At 47.1% G+C, this 18826-nt stretch overlaps 1 pseudogene; it reads right to left on the bottom strand.

Annotated features, from left to right (window-relative positions):
• Positions 1-221: 221 nt before the first annotated feature.
• Positions 222-18202, bottom strand: LOC135534863 (rap guanine nucleotide exchange factor 6-like; annotated as a pseudogene).
• Positions 18203-18826: the final 624 nt, after the last annotated feature.

The following is an 18826-nucleotide window of genomic DNA, read 5'->3' as shown; positions in this document are numbered from 1 at the left end:
TTTGGGTGGTAGGATGCTGTAGTGTTATTGTGTCTACCTGAAGGGTTTGGGTGGTAGGATGCTGTAGTGTTATTGTGTCTACCAGAAGGGTTTGGGTGGTAGGATGCTGTAGTGTTATTGTGTCTACCAGAAGGGTTTGGGTGGGTGGTAGGATACTGTAGTGTTATTGTGTCTACCTGAAGGGTTTGGGTGGTAGGATGCTGTAGTGTTATTGGGTCTACCTGAAAGGCTTTGGTGGTAGGATGCTGAAGCGGGTCTTCTCCAGCATCTTCCTGATCTTGTTCCGTCCTCCAGACACTGTGTTGGCCTTCATCTTCTTGGTGGCCTTATGGTCTGTCGGGAACTCCATGTCTCCGGGCAGGTCTGGGATGGAGAGCGGTTACCCTTCTTCTCCTGGATCTTGGGGATGTGGGGACCCCTGTTCATCTTCTCGTGTACGATCCGGCTCAGCAGCTCTTTGAACACTTGGGAGAGGAGAGGAGGGATAGTAGGTCAACAGAACTAGTGTGGGGGGGGAATAGTTGAAAAAGTTACACATATTTTGCAACCAAACACAGGACTAGACCCAGGTACAGATTACTGTTGACATCGGTCATTTTAATTTCAGACGGTCCGACATCGTTCATTAAACAATCCTATCTTTGGTAAGAGGACAGATTGTACGAACCGAAGATGTTGGTCTTGACTGTGAGGGTGAGGTGTGTGTTGTTCCTCAGGAAGTCCATAGCTTTGACGTAGGAGATGTTCTCAAAGTTCTGACCATTGATCTCCATAATCTCAAGGAGGAAAACAGATAGTTTTGAGTCAACTGCACTTGTTACTAAGCTAAGCACAAAGGGCATCTGAACAGCAAGCTAAACAGCATGAAATGCATGGAATAAAAACATGGACTTTAAAAAGCAAAAGCATCACAGGAAATAAAAGGCAATAGTAAGAACTTCTCTTACCTGGTCTCCCCGTTTGAGTCCTGCCTCGGCGGCCTTGCTGCTCTCCTCCACCGACTCCACGAAGATGCCGAAGCCCCTCTCGCTACCGCCATGCAGGCTGAAGTAGAGCGGGGACTCCCTGGAAGGTTTCTGCAGGGTGATCTGCCTCCACTTGGCTTTGGCTGCACACGCTATGTTCAGCAGCCTCAGGTGACCCTTCATTTTCTCCAGGAACAGATCAGGTTTCAACAACCACTCACTCAACTGACCTGGCTAACAGATCTGATAATACATGTTCAACCACACAGTTGTTACACCCACAGACAGAGGATCACATGTCTGTCTGACCACAGAGTAATGAGACTTTAGATTAGTGAACGTCTTGAGGTTAAAGTACATTATGTTGCCTACAGGATGCGCCCAAAATGGCACCTAATCATTATATAGTGCACTACTTTCAACCAGGGCTCATAGTTCTCTGATCAGAAGTATTGCACTATATACACAGTAGGGAATAGGGTACCATTTGGGACAAACATTTAGTATCGACACAATATAGGAAAGATGTTCTTACTGTGGTTTCCAGCAGCTTTTCAAAGTCTTCCAGGAACTGCGTCATGGCCGGGTCACCTTCAAAGTCGTTGAAATGATTGTTCACCCATAACAGCACTATCCGTGTCACCTGCACAGGGAAACACGTGAAAGCATATTCAAAAACCTTCAAAAGAGGATCCTGTACAATTCCCCCGCAAAAATCAGCAAGCTTCAATCATCCAACATTCAACTTTAGCTGAGGCAAAAGATATCACAAAGGGTGAGATCACAAAGATATCACAAAGGGTGAGATCACAAAAATATCTGTCTTTGAACGGCAAGGGTCCGGAAATGCCAGATCTGAAAATATAACTGTAGTATTGTTCCAATCTAAGGACAGGTCATCTTGGCCCACAATGTTGAAACCACAGCACAGACAGAGATACAAACAGCAACACTCTCTCTCTCTCTGAGGGGATGGGCCTCTTGATGAGGAAGAATGATTAAATGACAGGTCTGAAAATATAACTGTAGTATTGTTCCAATCTAAGGACAGGTCATCTTGGCCCACAATGTTGAAACCACAGCACAGACAGAGATACAAACAGCAACACTCTCTCTCTCTGAGGGGATGGGCCTCCTTGATGAGGAAGAATGATTAAATGACAGGTCTGAAAATATAACTGTAGTATTGTTCCAATCTAAGGACAGGTCTTCTTGGCCCACAATGTTGAAACCACAGCACAGACAGAGATACAAACAGCAACACTCTCTCTCTCTCTGAGGGGATGGGCCTCTTGATGAGGGAAGAATGATTAAATGACCAGGACCTGAAAATATAACTGTAGTATTGTTCCAATCTAAGGACAGGTCATCTTGGCCCACAATGTTGAAACCACAGCACAGACAGAGATACAAACAGCAACACTCTCTCTCTGAGGGGATGGGCCTCTTGATGAGGAAGAATGATTAAATGCCAGGACTGAAAATATAACTGTAGTATTGTTCCAATCTAAGGAAAGGTCACCACAATGTTGAAACCACAGCACAGACAGAGATACAAACAGCAACACTCTCTCTCTCTGAGGGGATGGGCCTCTTGATGAGGAAGAATGATTAAATGACAGGTCTGAAAATATAACTGTAGTATTGTTCCAATCTAAGGACAGGTCATCTTGGCCCACAATGTTGAAACCACAGCACAGACAGAGATACAAACAGCAACACTCTCTCTCTCTCTGAGGGGATGGGCCTCTTGATGAGGAAGAATGATTAAATGCCAAATGACATCGCCATCAGACTATTGACAGGACAAGAATAATCTTATGTTAAATCAGTTAAGAGTATGTCCACTGGACAAATCCCCCTTCTACCCAAGACCGCTGACATAGCACAAGTTGTATTGATTACTGTGTAGTACACCCATGCTTCACACAAAGAATCAGGTACACACATACACACAGTACAGTACACACCGTGTCTCTGAGGCTGTCAACTTTGAACCACTCAAGCAGCTTCTTGCCAACCTCCATGGGGCTGGAGAGGAAGGTTCGAGAGGTGAGGAGGAAGTCTTCGATGTAGGTGGGGTCCACCACTGACGGCTCCTCCACCAGGTGCATGATCAGACGCTGTGGGGTGCCCTGAGAGGACAGACAAACAGACAATCAATCATGGCTGCTTTACAACTGTCAATTCATTTTAATACAACTTTATTAGTCCCGAGGGGCAATAATTACAAAATAAAAAATTGATTTGGGTGAAAGGATGGCACTTATTCAAAGCCAACTTTAGAATAACAAAATGAATCGCTATGGGAACCGAGTATGTTTTTAGGGGAATTGAAACTAAAGCAGCAAACAAAACAATTTAAAGACAAGAGAATCCAGACGTAAGGATCACTACTGAGATCAGCAGCAACACATCTATTGTGTAGCTGTTTGGGGAGCAGAGGTGTCTTAGAGGAGATGAAGACAAGGGAATCAGTCTAGTCCATTAGCAGATCAATAACTGGCTGTTCGCAGAGTGTAGAAGATCAAAGGGCTGGACCATCCAACGCATGCAAAAACAAGTGTCTACAGGAGCAACAGCAGAACACGGTGGTAGTCACAGCTAGGTAGTCAAGGCAGTGCATATATTCAAAGCAGCCTATAAAGACCATTTGAAAATCAGTTTCGCAGACCGATTACACCTAAGCCTAGACCTGGACAAACATGTAAACTCAATGGAACTTCACCATCAGTGTAGGACAAGGGTAAGTGAATTCTTCTGTGTCTGGGAAACCATCCCTTAATGCACATATGTCAGAGTCAAGGCCCGCGAGACCACATCCGGACCAGCGAGAAGGTTTTACGGCCCCTGGGATGGTCTTGATTTATTATTAGAACCGGCCCGCAGACCGCAGCAAGCCGGCAGCCCGCAGATCTTTTACACGCACCAATACTACATTTCCCACAATGCAACGGTGACGCACCGAGCAGTAGGCTGCTTCATTTCAATATTTATTGGCACAGCAGTCGTCAGCATCACAGTAAAATTAACTTTCAGATACCCATCAAAAATGGCAAAACGGAAGGTGGACACTGAGAACCGGGGTTTCAAACAAGGTGGGAGTCGGAGTATATGTTCACGGAGGTAGCTGGAAAACCTGTGTGTCTTCTGTGTGGAGAAAGTGTGGCGGTACTGAAAGAGTATAATCTGAGACGACATTATGAAACGAAACACGCGGACAAAAACAAGAATATGGACATGGAACAAAGGCTACAAAAGGCAGAGGAATTAAAGCGAGGCCTCAAATCTCGACAGGCTCTGTTCAAAAAAGCCAAATCACAAGGCCAGGCTGCTGTCAAGGCCAGTTTTATTTTGGCAGAAGAGATCGCTAAATCAGCCCGGCCATTTACGGAGGGGATTTCATCAAAAATTTAGCCCACTTTTGCTAAAATAGAAAATATAGGCTACTGATGGTGCCTTGAATACCGGTTTCTTTCATTTAATGTTCATGTTATGGGGATTTTTATATAAAGGAAATTTGTCTTTTGTGTCTGTTGAAAATTAAAGATTACTGACAGAGCCATAAGAAAATATTGCTTTATTTATCTGATCATATTGGAATATATTTGTTAGGTTTTCAGTAGGTTCAATTAGGTTCACTAGACTATATGCGTCATTTAAAATTTTTCAATGAACATTCGAACAGTCCGGCCCTCGGCTTGTAGCTAAATTTTTTATTTGGCCCTCCGTCCATTTGACTTTGACACCCCTGCCTTAATGCTTACACTTCCTGCCTCACCTTGATGACAATATGTCCCTTCCTGGTGCCGCTGCGGTCCAGCTCGCGATGTTCCTTCACCATGACGATCTCTCCCTCCTCCTCCACCTTGTGTGTGTTCTTCTCCACATGGTTGAGGATCCGCCAGTAGTCCTCTTGGGCGATGCAAACAAACTGGTCGACAATGACATGGGGACAGCGGGTGAACTTATAATACAGGAACCTGTTGCTCTGCACCATAGCTGGGTACTGAAACAGTAGAATTGAGGAGTCCCTGGAGCAGGAGAGAGGCATGGGAGGGATGGCTGGGGGCTAGCACTAACGGTCTACCCACACTCCCCAAGCTACTAGTCCAGTTCTGCTAGTCTACAAGCTAAGAGCCTTGCTACACTCCCCTAGTTAACATTCACCTGGCTGAATGGTCAAGCTACACTCCCCTGGCTAGCGTTTGCCTCTCTGCCATCTCACTGAGCTGTTGTTCAGGCTCTGAAACAGGGACAGGAAACAGTGTTTCTGATAAAGGAACTCTTTAAGGAACCAAGCAGGTCTGGGTAAAAACTGGTTACTAACACATACAGAGACACAGAGAGAGAGACAGACAGAGAAGCTCAAAACACTTCTCAAGCGGCAGGCTACTCTAACTAGTGCTGCCTCCCATCTCTACATCAAGGCCTGGTTCCTCTTCTGTATGACTAAGCAACAGCATGTCAACCAAGTCCGGCTTTATTGGTGAAGAATCAACACATTTTATTGTACACCATAGATACCAACACCAGACCATTTATACAACTCTACTCTATATTCGCATGGAATACAACAACTGTCATATTCATATTCCAACCTTATGTCGAAAGGCAATGAAAAGTTGCCATTGTATTTCTCTCAGAAGCCGCTCCTTAAGTTACAAGCTATTAAGTATACTGTATAGGGTGTTATTAAGTATACTGTATAGGGTGTTATTAAGTATACTGTATAGGGTGTTATTAAGTATACTGTATAGGGTGTTATTAAGTATACTGTATAGGGTGTTATTAAGTATACTGTATAGGGTGTTATTAAGTATACTGTATAGGGTGTTATTAAGTATACTGTATAGGGTGTTATTAAGTATACTGTATAGGGTGTTATTAAGTATACTGTATAGGGTGTTATTAAGTATACTGTATAGGGAATCGGGTGTTATTAAGTATACTGTATAGGGTGTTATTAAGTATACTGTATAGGGAATAGGGTGTTATTAAGTATACTGTATAGGGTGTTATTAAGTATACTGTATAGGGTGTTATTAAGTATACTGTATAGGGTGTTATTAAGTATACTGTATAGGGTGTTATTAAGTATACTGTATAGGGTGTTATTAAGTATACTGTATAGGGTGTTATTAAGTATACTGTATAGGGAATAGGGTGTTATTAAGTATACTGTATAGGGAATAGGGTGTTATTAAGTATACTGTATAGGGAATAGGGTGTTATTAAGTATACTGTATAGGGAATAGGGTGTTATTAAGTATACTGTATAGGGAATAGGGTGTTATTAAGTATACTGTATAGGGAATAGGGTGTTAAGTATACTGTATACTGTATAGGGCGTTAAGTATACTGTATACTGTATAGGGTGTTATTAAGTATACTGTATGGGGAATAGGGTGTTATTAAGTATACTGTATAGGGAATAGGGTGTTATTAAGTATACTGTATAGGGTGTTATTAAGTATACTGTATAGGGTGTTATTAAGTATACTGTATAGGGAATAGGGTGTTACTAAGTATACTGTATAGGGAATAGGGTGTTATTAAGTATACTGTATAGGGTGTTATTAAGTATACTGTATAGGGTGTTATTAAGTATACTGTATAGGGTGTTATTAAGTATACTGTATAGGGAATAGGGTGTTATTAAGTATACTGTATAGGGAATAGGGTGTTATTAAGTATACTGTATAGGGAATAGGGTGTTATTAAGTATACTGTATAGGGTGTTATTAAGTATACTGTATAGGGAAAAGGGTGTTATTAAGTATACTGTATAGGAATTAGGGTGTTATTAAGTATACTGTATGGGGAATAGGGTGTAATTAAGTATACTGTATGGGGAATAGGGTGTATTTAAGTATACTGTATGGGGAATAGGGTATTATTAAGTATACTGTATGGGGAATAGGGTGTATTTAAGTATACTGTATGGGGAATAGGGTATTATTAAGTATACTGTATGGGGAATAGGGTGTATTTAAGTATACTATATAGGGAATAGAGTGTTATTAAGTATACTGTATAGGGAATAGTGTTATTTGGGACTCGACCCAAAAGAACAATATCTCTATGAGAGGATAGTATCTCACCTGGCAGTCGTCCCCCTTGGTGCGCACCACTCCGCTCATGTACTGCTTGTCCAGGGAGGGGGAGATGCCAAAGCTGTTTCCCATGCAGAGGGTCTCCATGCGGCTGTCCGGGTGGTCAATCTCCACCCCCCCGTTCAGGATCACATACCACAGGTCCAGCTGAGAGGGGGTGGAACAATGATGACATAAGCAGCAACGCCAAACACATGACCATAACAACAGGAAATGAATGACTGACACTGACTGATTTGCTGGCCTTCATAATAGAGATGCTTTTATGGACCTTCACCCCAAACAATCATTGGTGCCTGGTATTATAATGTGTCTATGCATGTGGTATACAGAGCTCGCGTGAATAGAACAGGTGCTTCACAAGTGTTTTCCAACCTTACGGATCTAGAGAATGTGTTTAGAATAGAACATACCCAAGTCCCATAGAAGACTGCAGACTAAGTATGAGGTGTGTGAAGAACCCCGCAGGCAGGGAAGTGATCGTCTAGCGATCCATCTTACCTCCACACTGAATCAGACTGCTTGTCATGGCTTTCAACCATGAATGCAATAGAGGCTTTTCAGAGTGACTGACAGGACTTCTATCACAGGGAAGCATTGTGAAGGAGGAGATTGAGGAAATGTGATGAGCTTCCTTGACACCCCCTCTCCTTTTTCTTCCTCTGCCCCCTCCACCCTCATAGGACTGCTAAGGACGCTGCAGTGCAGTGAAGACTGCCTGATTCATTCTGACCTTCACACCAACCCACTGTGATAGGAGATAGCAACCTGTCTGTCATACTGTAGCTGTCCCTGCTTTACACGCCTGTGTATGTGTGTGTGTGGCGCCTGCTGCCACAGCGGATTGACACAGATCCCATCCAAATACGCTAAAGAAAGTGGTGAGGCTAGCTGTCATCGAGGCAAAGGGTGGCTTCTTTGAAGAAACTCAAATATAAAATATATTTTGATTTGTTGAACACTTTTTTTTGGTTACTACATGATTCTATATGTGTTAAAAAATGCAGAAAATGGTAAAAAGAAAAACCCTTGAATGAGTAGGTGTGTCCAGACTTTTGACTGGTACTGTGTGTGTGTGTTAAGTCTATGGTTGGCACCTCCTGTTTGTCCTGTAGGATGACGGTCGCCGCCCTGCTCCACCACCTCAAACACCATGACAGTACACAGGTCCCTTCGCACTGACATGGTCATGTTGGCAAAGGCTGGCAGCTGGTGCATGAATGCCAACAGTTGTTCTGGATGGGGGAAAGAGAGAGAAAGTGAGTAAGAGCGAGAGGGAAGGAAGAGAAGGAGAAAGAGAGACAGAGGGAAGGAAGAGAGTGAAAGAAGGAAGAGAAAGCGTAAGAGCGAGAGGGAAGGAAGAGAAGGAGAAAGTGAGAGAGAGAGGGAAGGAAGAGTGAAAGAAGGAAGACAAAGGGTGTAAGAGCGAGAGGGAAGGAAGAGAAGGAGAGAGAGCGAGAGAGCAATGGAGAGAAGAGGTGAGGTGTAGAGGTCGACCGATTATGATTTTTCAACGCTGATACCGATACCGATTATTGGAGGACCAAAAAAAAAACAATCGATTAATCGGCCAATTTAAAAAAAATGTATTTGTAATAATGACAATTACAACAATACTGAATGAACACTTATTTTAACTTAATACAATACATCAATAAAAATCTATTAAGCCTCAAATAAATAATGAAACATGTTCAATTTGGTTTAAATAATGCAAAAACAAAGTGTTGGAGAAGAAAGTAAAAGTGCAATATGTGCCATGTAAAAAAGCTAACGTTTAAGTATGAAAGCTGGTGGTTCCTTTTAAAATGAGACTTCAATATTCCAAGGTAAGAAGTTTTAGGTTGTAGTTAATATAGTATTTATAGGACTATTTCTCTCTATACCATTTGTATTTCATTAACCTTTGACTAGTGGATGTTCTTATAGGCACTTTAGTATTGCCAGTATAGCTTCCGTCCCTCTCCTCGCTCCTACCTGGGCTCGAAACAGCAACACAACGACAACAGCCACCCTCGAAGCAGCGTTACCTTTGCAGATCAAGGGGAACAACCACTCCAAGTCTCAGAGCGACCTTTGAAACCTTTGACCTTTGAAACGTTATTAGCGTGAACCCCGCTAACTAGCTAGCTATTTCACATCGTTTACACCAGCCTAATCTCGGGAGTTGAAAGGCTTGAAGTCATAAACAGCTCAATGAAGTGCTTCTGGCAAAACGCACAAAAGTGCTGTTTGAATGAATGCTTACGAGCCTGCTGCTGCCTACCATTGCTCAGTTAGACTGCTCTATCAAATATCAAATCACAGACTTAATTATAATATAATAACACAGAAATACAAGCCTTTGGTCATTAATATGGTCGAATCCGGAAACTATCATTTCGAAAACAAAACATTTATTATTATCGCATATACCCTGACTCTGCGTGCAATGAACGCAAGAGAAGTGACACAATTTCACCTGGTTAAATATTTCCTGCTAACCTGGATTTCTTTTAGCTAAATATGCAGGTTTAAAAATATATACTTCTCTGTATTGATTTTAAGAAAGGCATTGATGTTTATGGTTAGCTACACGCTGGAGCAACGACAGTCCTTTTTCCGCGAATGCGCACCGCATCGATTATATGCAAGGCAGGACACGCTAGATAAACTAGTAATATCATCAACCATGTGTAGTTAACTAGTGATTACGATTGTTTTTTATAAGATAAGTTTAATGCTAGCTAGCAACTTACCTTGGCTTCTTACTGTATTCGCGTAACAGGCAGGCTCCTCGTGAGGCAGGTGGTTAGAGCGTTGGACTAGTTAACCGTAAGGTTGCAAGATTGAATCCCCGAGTTGACAAGGTAAAAATCTGTCGATCTGCCCCTGAACAAGGCAGTTACCCACCGTTTCTAGGCCGTCATTGAAAATAAGAACTTGCCTAGTTAAATAAAGGTGTAAAAAATAAAATATAAAACATCGGCCAAATCTGTGTCAAAAAATACGATTTCCGTTTGTTATGAAAACTTTAAATTGGCCCTAATTAATCGGCCGTTCCGATAAATCGGTCGACCTCTAGTGCGGTGTAACAGATTGAGGCAGCATAAAATAGCAGAGGAAGAAATCATGAGGAAAAAGGAGACCGAGACAACAGTGAGTGGTGTGATCAGTGGTGTAACTGTTGAGTGTGTACTGTAGCACCTGCGTCCTACTCTCTCACTCTGAGGGCATTACGCCCTGTTACCATGCAGCCTCCAGTCCAGCGGAGTCAAGATCACAGAGTCAAAATACAAGATAAGATCTACCGCTCAGATTAAATGAAATAAAAAAGTAATCCTATGCAACATTAATCTATTAAAAACATTACTGTCGCAATGCTGGATTGTGTCCCACCAACCCCTATTTTTACACTACTGCTACTCTCTGTTCATCATATACGCATAGTCACTTTAACCATATCTACATGTACATACTACCTCAATCAGCCTGACTAACTGGTGTCTGTTTTAGCCCTGCTACTTGTTCATCATATACGCATAGTCACTTTAACCATACATGTACTCTCTGTTCATCATATACTACCCCAATCAGCCTGACTAACTGGTGTCTGTTTTAGCCCTGCTACTCTCTGTTCATCATATACGCATAGTCACTTTAACCATAACTACATGTACATACTACCTCAATCAGCCTGACTAACTGGTGTCTGTTTTAGCCCTGCTACTCTCTGTTCATCATATATAGCATATGTACATACTACCTCAATCAGCCTTAACCATATCTATGTACATACTACCTCAATCAGCCTGACTAACTGGTGTCTGTTTTACTCTCTGTTCATCATATATGCATGTCTACCATATCTACATGTACATACCTCAATCAGCCTGACTAACTGGTGTCTGTTTTAGCCCTGCTACTCTCTGTTCATCATATACGCATAGTCACTTTAACCATATCTACATGTACATACTACCTCAATCAGCCTGACTAACAGGTGTCTGTATACAGCCTTGCTATTCTTTTTTCAAATGTCTTTTTACTGTTGTTTTATTTCTTTACTTACCTACACACACACACACACACACACACACACGTTTTTCCCTCCGCACTATTGGATAGAGCCTGTAAGTAAGCATTTCACTGTTGTATTCGGCGCACGTGACAAATAATCTTTAAGTTGATGTACAGGGCAACCAGTGAGAAACAATTTGCACATCGCTACAACACTGTATATATACATAATGTGCCATTTGAAATGTCTTTATTCTTTGGAACGTTTTACTATTAATTTTTTATTGTTTTTGTTTCACTTTTGTTTATCCATTTCACTTGCTTTGGCAATATAAACATATGTTTCCCAGGCCAATAAAGCCCCTTGTATTGAATTAAAAGAGGGTAAAGGGGTATTCAGGGAAAAGGAGGAGCGCACAAGAAGCTTACCAATGTCATCATCGTTGCGGTCCACCGGGTCTTTCTCCAGACACTCCCTGACCAGGTCTCTACCAATCAGGGTGTCTGACGTCCTCTCCAGGTCTTCATCCTCCTCCTCAGAGTCCACCGCTGCCTCCGGGAGCCCGGATAGGTCCACGTCACCCATGTCGCTCTCTGTAGCCTGCAGAGGTGACAGATATGGGTTATTCTTTAAACAAAAAACAAAACAAAAAAAAAAAACAATCCCTAAGAATTATGCAAACACCACTAATTATTCACAGTGCTCGTATTTTCCATGCTGTTTGGACAGATAGTTGGAATGAACTGGTGCCGAGGGTTACGGAGTGCTCAGATCAACTGGGATTTGAACCCACTACCCTGAGGTTAAGTGACCAGCTCCCCAGTCACTGTAGAAATATTCAAGGCCAGCTGTCTATTCGCTCCTCTAGTACACAGATACAGACTGAACCTGCCTGCTCTGCTCTACAGTGCCTTCAGGAATGGAAGTGGACAGGATCAAATGGGATGTTTCCAAGATAAGGGAATGTTACCTGAGAAAGTCTGCCTGTACAGAGACGGTGTGAAACACAGAGAAAGTCTGCCTGTACAGAGACGGTGTGAAACACAGAGAAAGTCTGCCTGTACAGAGACGGTGTGAAACACAGAGAAAGTCTGCCTGTACAGAGACGGTGTGAAACAGAGACGGTGTGAAACAGAGAAAGTCTGCCTGAACAGAGATGGTGTAAAACAGAGAGGATCCGTGTCTTTCTCTCCGCATCTCTGGATCCCTTGTTCTTTTATCTAGGTGTTAGACAGAGGGCAGCTCTGTTCTTTCAGCGTGTGTGTGAGTGAGTGAGTGAGTGAGTGAGTGAGTGAGTGAGAGAGCGCTCATGCGTGAGCGAGCCAAAGACATCCCATCAAATCACACAAAGACAGAGCGAGCGACAGAGAGACGCAGAGAGCCAACGAGCGCGACGCAGAGAGAGAGCGCAGAGAGCCAACGAGCGACAGAGACAGAGAGCCAACAGCGACGCAGAGAGCCAACGAGCGACAGAGACGCAGAGAGCCAACGAGCGACAGAGACGCAGAGAGCCCAACGGCGACAGAGACGCAGAGAGCCAACGGCGACAGAGACGCAGAGAGCCAGCGAGCGACAGAGACGCAGAGAGCCAACGGCGAGAGACGCAGAGCCAACGCAGAGAGCCAACGAGCGCAGACGCAGAGACGCGACAGAGAGCCAACGAGCGACAGAGACGCAGAGAGCCAACGAGCGACAGAGACGCAGAGAGCCAACGAGCGACAGAGACGCAGAGAGCCAACGAGCGACAGAGACGCAGAGCGAAGCCAGCGGCGACAGAGACGCAGAGAGCCAACGCGCGACAGAGACGCAGAGAGCCAACGAGCGACAGAGACGCAGAGAGCCAGCGGCGACAGAGACGCAGAGAGCCAACGGCGACAGAGACGCAGAGAGCGAGCGACAGAGAGACGCAGAGAGCCAGCGGCGACAGAGACGCAGATCCAAGAGCAGAGACGAGCGACAGAGACGCAGAGAGCCAACGAGCGACAGAGAGACGCAGAGAGCCAACGGCGACAGAGACGCAGAGAGCCAGCGGACGACGCAGAGAGCCAACGCGACAGAGACGCCCAGCCAGCGACAGAGAGGCGCAGAGAGCCAGCGGCGACAGAGAGCGCCCAGAGAGCCACGAGCGACAGAGACGCAGAGAGCCAACGAGCGACAGAGACGCTGAGATCCAACGGCGACAGAGACGCAGAGAGCCAGCGGCGACAGAGAGCAGAGCCAACGAGCGACAGAGCGAGCCAGAGAGACGCAGAGAGAGAGCCAGAGAGCCAACGGCGACAGAGACGCAGAGAGCCAGCGAGCGACAGAGACGCAGAGAGCCAGCGAGCGACGACAGAGACGCAGAGAGCCAACGGCGACAGAGAGAAGCGCAGACACAGAGAGCCAACGGCGACAGAGACGCAGAGAGCCAACGAGCGAGAGCCAGCGGCGACAGAGACGCAGAGAGCCAAGCGACAGAGCGACAGAGGGCGAGCGACAGAGACGCCAGAGAGCCAACGAGCGACAGAGACGCAGAGAGCCAACGAGCGACAGAAGCAGAGAGCCAACGAGTGACAGAGACGCAGAGAGCCAACGAGCGACAGAGAGAGCGCCACGAGCGAGACGCCAACGAGCGACAGACGGCGAGCACAGAGACGCAGAGAGCCAACAGTGACAGTGGATGGCGCTCAGAGAGCCAACAGCGACAGCGCACGACAGAGAGCCAACAAAGCGACAGACGAGAGCAGAGCGCAGAGAGACGCAGAGAGCCAACGAGCGACAGAGAGACGCAGAGAGCCAACGAGCGACAGAGACACAGAGAGCCAACGAGCAACACAGAGAGTCAACGAACAACAGAGACACAGAGAGCCAACGAGCAACAGACAGAACCATTACTGCTGATATCTCCATGTGGGTTTGGGACTGAGAGAGAGAGATTGGGACCGAGAGTGATACAGAAAGAGGGAGACGTTTTGTGCCCATACAGGTCTCAAATCAGGTCAAATCTAAACTGACAGGGACATCAGTTCCTGCTGGCTGCACAGGGGACTGAGCCAGAGACACCCCGTCAAATCACGCAGAGACAGGGAGAGAGAAGAGATCGAGAAAGGAAGAGAAGAGAGACACTGCAGCCCAAAGTGACTGAGTGGAATGGCAGCTCACCGCTCAGGGCTGGACGAGAGGTCAAGCATTTAAAAAAACACAAGCTGTAAACAAACTCACCAACTGCCAGCAATAGAAGCTGCTGGACTCAAGTCAATGTACATTTATGGACACAGCTGACTGAGCTCCTCTAAATCAATGACAGGTGACTCCATGGGGAGGAGAGAACAATCTGGTTGGTGAGAGAGGTATGTGTAATGGTGGATTAAAGGTGAGAAGGTATGTGTAATGGTGGGTTAAAGGTGAGAGAGAAGGTATGTGTAATGGTGGGTTAAAGGTGAGAGAGAGGGTATGTGTAATGGTGGGTTAAAGGTGAGAGAGAAGGTATGTGTAATGGTGGGTTAAAGGTGGCCTGGAGTTAGAGAAAATAAGAGTAGGGGTGGGGTTAGCGATGGAGTGGGGTTAGCGATGGGGTTAGCGATGGGGTGGGGTTAGCGATATATAGAGGTATATGCAAATGATGAGGTAGGTGCAGGAGCTGAGGTTAGAACATTTGATATAATAGTGAGGGGAGGGAGGGCTCTGAGGGCTTGGGAGCAGGTCTGTCTGTGTCCTGTGTACCCTGCCCTTTAGGTGGACAACGCTACAGGAGAGAGGGGCAGGGGGGAGAGGTTAGAACCACAGGAAACCCAACTAACACCCAACTAAACCCTGGATGGATGGATGGGAGGAGAGGACACGTTCCATTGAACTGGAAAAGCAGGGGAGGGAGGTGGAGAGAGGGCAGGGGGGAGAGAGGTGGAGAGGGGGCAGGGGAGAGAGGTGGAGAGGGGCAGGGGGAAAGAGGTGGAGAGGGGGCAGGGGGGAGAGAGGGCAGGGGGAGAGAGGTGGAGAGGGGGCAGGGGGAGAGAGGTGGAGAGAGGGCAGGGGGAGGTGGAGAGGGGGGTGGAGAGAGGGCAGGGGGGAGAGAGGTGGAGAGAGGGCAGGGGAGAGGGGGGGGAGGGGGCAGGGGGAGAGAGGTGGAGAGGGGGCAGGGGGAGAGGGGAGGGTAGAGAGGGGGCAGGGGAGAGAGGTAGAGAGGGGGCAGGGGGAGAGGGTAGAGAGGGGGCAGGGGAGAGAGGTGGAGGAGGGCAGGGGGAGAGGGGCAGGGGGAGAGAGGGCAGGGGGAGAGGTGGAGAGAGGGCAGGGGGAGAGAGGGCAGGGGGAGAGGGGTGGAGAGGGGGCAGGGAGGGGAGGGGGGCAGGTGGAGAGAGGGGAGAGGGGGCAGGGGGAGAGAGGTAGTGAGGGGGAGGGGGGAGGGGGCAGGGGGAGAGAGGTGGAGGGGGCAGGGGGAGAGAGGGGAGGGAGGGGAGAGAGGGGGCAGGGGGAGAGAGGGGAGAGGGGGGGCAGGGGGGGAGAGAGGTGGAGAGGGGGCAGGGGGAGAGAGGTGGAGAGGGGGCAGGGGGAGAGAGGTGGAGAGGGGGCAGGGGGAGAGAGGGGGCAGGGGAGAGAGGTGGAGGGGGGAGAGGTGGAGAGAGGGCAGGGGGAGAGAGGGGGCAGGGGGAGAGAGGGGGAGGGGAGGGGGCAGGGGGAGAGAGGTAGAGGGGGAAGGGGGAGAGGGGGCAGGGGGAGAGAGGTGGAGAGAGGGCAGGGGGTGAGAGGGCAGGGGGAGAGAGGGGCAGGGGAGAGAGGTGAGAGAGGGCAGGGGGGAGAGAGAGGTGGAGAGAGGGGGGGAGAGAGGGCAGGGGGAGAGAGGGCAGGTGGGAGAGGGCAGGTGGAGAGGGCAGGTGGGGTGAGGGCAGGTGGAGAGAGGGCAGGGGGAGAGAGGTGGAGAGAGGGCAGGGGGAGAGAGGTGGAGGGCAGGGGAGAGAGGTGGAGAGAGGGCAGGGGAGAGAGGTGAGAGAGGGCAGGGGGAGAGGTGGAGAGAGGGCAGGGGGAGAGAGGTGGAGAGGGGGGCAGGGGGAGAGAGGGAGAGAGGGGGCAGGGGGAGGGGAGAGAGAGGGCAGGGGGAGAGAGGTAGAGAGGGGGCAGGGGAGAGGGGGCAGGGGGAAAGAGGGCAGGGGGAGGGAGAGAGGGCAGTGGGAGGGAGAGAGGGCAGGGGGAAAGAGGGCAGGGGGAGAGAGGGCAGGGGGAGAGAGGGCAGGGGGAAAGAGTGAGGAATGGGATGAGGGTGGGCAAAAAGAGGGCTACATGGAGCGTGGGGAGGGCTGGGTATGTGGCGCTGGGGAAAGCCTCTGAAATGGTAACGTCCACAACATTCCATCCTTCCTCCTTTACAAGCAGGAAAGCTATGGAGCATTGACTGACTTCAAAGTCATACAGTATTGAGAGAACAAAAGGCTAGGAGCATTACTGAAACAGAACAATGGAACTTCAAAGCTTTGGAAAGGTGAGGTTATACGTCAGCTCAGTTTGTGAATGGTGAAAGAGTGTATCGGCTACCTGGTAGATGTCTGATAGGCTACTGCTCCCCGAGTCGCTGGTGATACTGCATCCGGATTGGCTGGGCGGCACGTGGATCCCCTGGCTGTGGGGGTGGTCTGTAAGGTGCATCTTGTTTAGGTCTCCAGGAAGCTGCTCAGGCACACACAGGAAGAGAGCAGGCCGGCTGTTAATATCACAGGACACACGCGCACGGCACGTGGGTGAACACACACTGTAGACATGAACGCACGCACGCGGGTGAACACACTGTAGACAGACACACGGCACGCGGGTGAACACACTGTAGACATGAACGCACGCACGCGGGTGAACACACTGTAGACAGACACACGGCACGCGGGTGAACACACACTGTAGACATGAACGCACACACGCGGGTGAACACACTGTAGACATGAACGCACGCACGCGGGTGAACACACTGTATACAGAGAGACAGAGACAGAGAGACAGAGAGAGACAGAACACACAAGCGATCAACTAGATTCATCAGAGGGAAGAATTGTTTCATGAGCGGATGGTCGGAGGGCAGGAACATAATGACTAATAATTTGTGGACTGCAAGAAGCCTAAACAGATATGTTTGCTAAAAGAATAATTTCTTATCTGTATACGATTATGTCGTGTCTCTACTATGTGTGGGAATACTTGGGTACAGATTTCTTCAAATAAAATCACTTGGAGCTGATTTCCTGGTGATTATTTTTTTAACAGGCTTTTATGTCCAACCATGAAATTCCACACAAGAATAAATAAATAAGTGTATTTGGAAAGTATTCACACCCTTTTACTTTCCCCCTCTTATGTTACAGCCTTATTCTAAAATGGATTGAAGAAATAAAAATCCTTCTCAAACTACACACAATCCCCCATAATCACAAAGCAAAAGGAAATACCTCATGTAAATCAGTATTCAGACCCTTTGCTACGAGACTCGAAATTGAGCTCAGGTGCATCCTGCTTCCATTGGTCATCCTTGAGATGTTTCTACAACTTGATTGGAGTCCACATATGGTAAATTAAATTGATGTGACATGATTTGGAAAGGCACACACCTGTTTATATAAGGTCTCACAGCTGACAGTGCATGTCAGAGCAAAAACCAAGCCATGAGGTCGAAGGATTTGTCCATAGATCTCCGAGACAGGGGATTGTGTCGAGGCACAATTCTGGGGAAGAGTACCAAAACATTTCTGCAGCATTGAAGGTTACTATGAACACAGAGGCCTCCATCATTCTTAAATGGAAGACATTTGGAACCACCAAGACTCTTCCTAGAGATGGCCGCCTGGCTATACTGACTAATCGGGTGTAGAAGGGCCTTGCGTCAGGGAGGTGACCAAGAACCCGATGGTCACTCTGACGGAGCTCAGAGTTCCTCTGTGGAGATGGGAGAACCTTCCAGAAGGACAACCATCTCTGCAGCACTCCACCAATCAGGCCTTTATGGTAGAGTTGCCAGACAGAAGCGACTCCTCGTCAATGGCTGTGCGAAGTTGCTAGATATTGGCGGGAACTGGAACATGCCTTTTGAACACGTCGATCCAGAGCATCCCAAACATGCTCAACGGGTGACATGTCTGGTAAGTACGCAGGCCATGGAAGAACTGGTACATTTTCAACTTCCAGGAATTGTGTCCAGATCCTTGAGAAATGATCTTGCTGAAACATGAGGTGATGGCGGTGGATGAATGGCAAGACAATGGACCTCAGGGTCTCGTCACGGTATCTCTGTGTTCAAATTGACATCGATAAAAATGTAATTGTGTTCATTGTCCATAGCTTATGCCTGCCCATGCCATAACCCCACAGCCACCATGGGGCACTCTGTTCATAACGTTGACAACAGCAAACCGCTCACCCACACGATGCCATACAAGTGGTCTGCAGCTGTGAGGCCAGGTGGACGTAGGTTGGAGGTGGCTTATGGTAGAGGAATTAACATTCAATAATTTGGCAATAGTTCTGGTGGACATTACTGCAGTCAACATGCTTATTGTATGCTTCCTCAGAACCTCAGAGGCATTGTGTTGCGTGACAAAACTGCACATTTCACAGTGGCCTTTTATTGTCCCCCAGTACAAGGTGCACCTGTGTAATGAACAGCTCTTTGATATGCCACACCTGTCAGGTGGATGGATTATCTTGGCAAAGGACAAAATGCTCACTAACAGGGATGTAAACAACATTTAAGAGAAACAAGCTTTTTGTGAGATGAGGATCACTGAAAATAAACCAAT

The sequence above is a fragment of the Oncorhynchus masou genome, unplaced genomic scaffold (assembly GCF_036934945.1).
Source record: "Oncorhynchus masou masou isolate Uvic2021 unplaced genomic scaffold, UVic_Omas_1.1 unplaced_scaffold_4046, whole genome shotgun sequence".
NCBI classification, from domain to species: domain Eukaryota; kingdom Metazoa; phylum Chordata; class Actinopteri; order Salmoniformes; family Salmonidae; genus Oncorhynchus; species Oncorhynchus masou.
This window is presented reverse-complemented; position numbering and strand designations above follow the sequence as displayed.